Source organism: Setaria italica, chromosome I (assembly GCF_000263155.2).
Source record: "Setaria italica strain Yugu1 chromosome I, Setaria_italica_v2.0, whole genome shotgun sequence".
In the NCBI taxonomy this organism is placed as follows: Eukaryota; Viridiplantae; Streptophyta; class Magnoliopsida; order Poales; family Poaceae; genus Setaria; species Setaria italica.
The window spans coordinates 31,328,829-31,332,735 of NC_028450.1; the positions used below are offsets into that span (position 1 = coordinate 31,328,829).

Genomic DNA, 3,907 nt, shown 5'->3' on the forward strand with positions numbered 1-3,907 from the left:
ATCATCAGATTCCTCATTTACTCAGGGTGACATAGCGATCAAGCAGTCTCAAACTGTGAGAGGCAGACGAATCGATTCGAGTTCTTTAACCATGCATGGTGAACCTAACCTCACGACATCCACGCACCCGGAGGTCGCTTCCCGTGTCGGCCATCCCCATCAATCCCCTAACCATGTCGGGCCCATTTCCTTTGGTGCAAGGTTCCATAGACCCGGCCTCTGCCGTTCTATGACCACGCATTCCACCACGTGCGACATCCAGCAGGGGAAACTCCGTTCCAAGAACAATGGGGCGACCGCTCACGTCTAGGTTCAATCCGGTACTAGGCTTCCTCATCCCATACTAAGTATGAGGTTAGTACTTTCAAACACTTGATCACGAACACCACCACTGTCGGGCCTTAGTAAAGTTTCATAGATAGACGGGGTGATCAACCGACCACCAAAGAGTTACCCAAAACCCTGCCCCGTCCATCGTCCTTACAGTTGTAACAGAAGGGTAGACATCCAACTCCTACAACTCGTGAGTGACAGGGAATCACTCGGCTTTTACCGTCTCCTAGTTAAGCAAAGCAGCTACTCGGTCCAACAGCTAGTGTGCAGATCATGGGAGCTAAGTCATGCATCTAGGGTTCCAACCAACTCCTATACGTAAATGCACAAGCATGTTTAAGGAAGGCATGCGCAAGTTTGGCAACAAACGTAGGGTTTTCATGCAACCGGGGCTTGCCTTCGAGCAAGGAGGAAGAGAACTGCTCGACTTCTGGGGCGGCTTCGGCTTCAGAGGGCAGGAGCTCAGCTACACCGTCATCTTCTGGCGCCGGGTGCAGCTCGTAGAAGCCGTCGGCGAGGCGCAGCTCTACACGAATGCAATGCACTAGTTAGCATAGACGGTTATTTCAACAGCAACACTTGCAAGTCTGAGCCCAGAAACTCGCGACAAAAAGTAGGAGGGTGGGGAGGTTCAAGGGAGCTGGTGGAGATCAAGAGGTAAGGGCCGGAGGAAAGGAACTTATGATCTAACCCTTAAACTAGAGGGTTTGGTGTGCTAGGGATCCTCAGACTCAACGCTGAAGGGTCCCCAAGTTTTACACGTACACCCTCGGTTTGAAGAAAAGGTTACAGCCGAGCCCTCGGGCGAGGCGGAGAAGGGTCGGCGGAACAGACAGGGTCGGGCGAGACGGAACCGGGGTCGGGCGGATAAGAGGGGTCGGGCGAAGCGGACAAGGGTCGGACAAGGCGGACCAGGGGTCGGCAGCTTACCTTCTTCCTACAAGGAAAGCTTGGGGTCGGGAAGAAGCAGACTTGGGTGGAGGGGCTAAGGCTTTGAACAGCGGCTAGGTCCGGCAGTACTCCGGCGGCAGCGGTGCTTCTTGTGGATCGCAAGTAAGCTCTTACGCAGCGCGGAGGAGTAAGCGGCTGGGTGGCTTGGGGAAAACGGAGTGGAGCGGAGAGGAGAGTTCCTCAGGGACTTGGTGGGTGGCGCTAGGAGCTCGAGCAGGGAGCAAGCGAAAAGGCGGAAAGGCAGCAATGGCGAAGGGAACTCCGGTGGGGCTCGCGCATTCCCTTTTATAGCGGCTGGGAAGTGAGAAGGGAAGCGGCGCGGGAGTGAGAAGGGGAGCGGCGCGAAGGCCGAGGAAGAAGCAATGGAGTGCTTTGCCTGGGCAGCGATTGAGCGACGGGGACGGTGGAGCAGGACTTCGGGGATGACGCCAGCGGTCATTGGGCTCTGGCGTCAGGGTGGCGCAGGAGCGGGTATGCCGGTGGTTGAGATTTGGCGGAGGCGGGTGTCGTCGTGCGGTAGAGTTAATGGAAGTGACCGGGTTAACGGCGCTAGAATCGAGGGCGCACAGGTGAGAAGACAGGCGGCCGCTGGCGCGCGGGCGAGCGCGGAGCAACAGATTGTCGAGCGGCTTCTGACAGGGCGGGGAAAGGAGCTGTCGCTGCCGTGGTCAGGGTTGGCGGAGGAGGAATCGTCGGGTAGCGAAGACCAGGCGGTGCGACTGTGTTGAAGTGACGGACAAGACAGGCGACATCGGGCTCTACAGCTGGGATCTGGCGCTGTGATGATGGGCGCGGGTGGCGAGGTGCTGCAGAAAGGTTGCAGAGGGGCTTCCGCTGCGATTGGGGAAGGGGGCGCGAGAATCCATTCGGTCGCGGGCCAGAGACGAGGCGGAGCGGCGGGCGTTGGAGAAGTTGAGCCACGCGGCGGGGGAACTCTGAAGCGGGCATGCAACTCGAGTGCGCCTGTCGCGGGGGATCTGGGAGAAAAGATCTCGTGGGTCCACTGGTCAGACTGAAGGGAGGTGTTGGGGATAACTTGGAAGGATCCGGTGGTGAGTTGGGGTCGGCGGGGTCGGAATGGAGACCAGCGGAGAGGGGTCGGGTCTCAGGGGTTGGGACCGATCTGGAGGTTGATCACTTAGGCTTGGAAAGCTAAGACAGGTGATCAGGGGCTCGGATTAGGATTAACTCGGAAGATTTGGGGTCGGTCGTCACAGAGTGGACTTCGTACAACAGAAGAACATGCTGAAAGCAAGAGCCCTGAGCGAAGAAACTACCAGGAAGGCTATGAAAATCGCCGAGAACCCCCATCACTTGGGTGCGAGAGGGTACGCGGCCAAGATCGCTAAATGGAGGAGAGAGGAAGAAGAACGGCGGTTAGCTAGTTTACCAAATTTGTTTAAAGGCTTGGATGAGCGCAGCAGGAATTACTATTTATAAACTTGGTGCTAATTAATGCCATATATAATAAAATTATTCTAATATCATGCAAAGATCACTGAATTTGCATCATGATTTACCCCCAGCTTGGATCTGCAATTATCCTCGACTCTCTCAGATATACCAAAGATAGTTACAAGGAATTCCTAGACATTGTACAAAAGTAAGACATCTCTTGGCAGTACTTAAATGCATGTTGAGATTCTATGCATCTAAGTTGTATTACTAACTCTTGTCTTTATATTCTCAAAGTGAGCATAGGCTTTACGTACTAAAAGGCGGGGAATGCCATGAAAACAGGAAGAAAACAATGAAAATAATAACACGTAAGAAGATAAAAACTTGGTTTCTTGTAGACTTGTCATTTATAACAACTCATCATTTTCTATTTAATTGCAGTCCCACAAGCAACCGCCCAGCTCTGTGCTATGTGGATATTAATTGTGCGAGTTCCTCAGAAATAATGGGAGGTACCGGACGAACCCCGAAGACGTAAGTCTCTTATACATTGCCATGTGCTAACTTCCTAATGGTAATACATCCTAATCTTCATTCTGTATACCTGCAGATGCCTAGGATCGACACTTGCGATACGACGCTTGAAGACAGAGGCACTAGGATCGACACTTGCGATACGACGCTTGAAGACAGAGGCATCATCAACATTTGTAGGGACATGGTGAGGTTCATCCAACGGGATATTTATCATGAGGATGGAGAATTCTTTGATCTAAATGGAGTGTTGGCGGCGGACGAATGCGAACGTCTTCGTAGCTGGACGAAGGCGCCACCGATGTAGCTCTATTCCAATTGTTGAATTATGTGAATTATTTATTATTCAAGTTTGTTGAATAATGTGAATTATCTATTATGTACGATGCAATTTTTAATAATATGAATTATTTATTATTTAAGTTTGTTGTTATGTGTTGGAGATACATATTTAAATTTGGTGGATAAAAACTAAGGGAAAATAGAAATTATAAATAAATCACAGGAAATAATATATAGGGTGGGAAAATAAATATTCCTGGCGGGTGGCATAACCAACCGCCAGCACAGAATGCCAGTGTGCTGGCGGTAGGTTATGCCATCCACCAGCACATAGAGCCTCTGTGCCATCTGCCAGCACAAAGCGATCTGTGCTGGCGGGCGAGCACCCGTCAGCACAAATCGCCATTTG

At 51.7% G+C, this 3,907-nt stretch overlaps 1 long non-coding RNA gene across 1 annotated transcript; it reads left to right on the plus strand.

The window, feature by feature from the left end:
* Positions 1-2,319: 2,319 nt before the first annotated feature.
* On the plus strand, positions 2,320-3,597 carry LOC111256113. The gene is made up of 4 exons (XR_002676163.1): positions 2,320-2,887; positions 2,977-3,050; positions 3,124-3,216; positions 3,293-3,597. It is a non-coding gene; the product is annotated as an uncharacterized LOC111256113 (long non-coding RNA).
* The last annotated feature ends 310 nt before the right edge of the window (positions 3,598-3,907 follow it).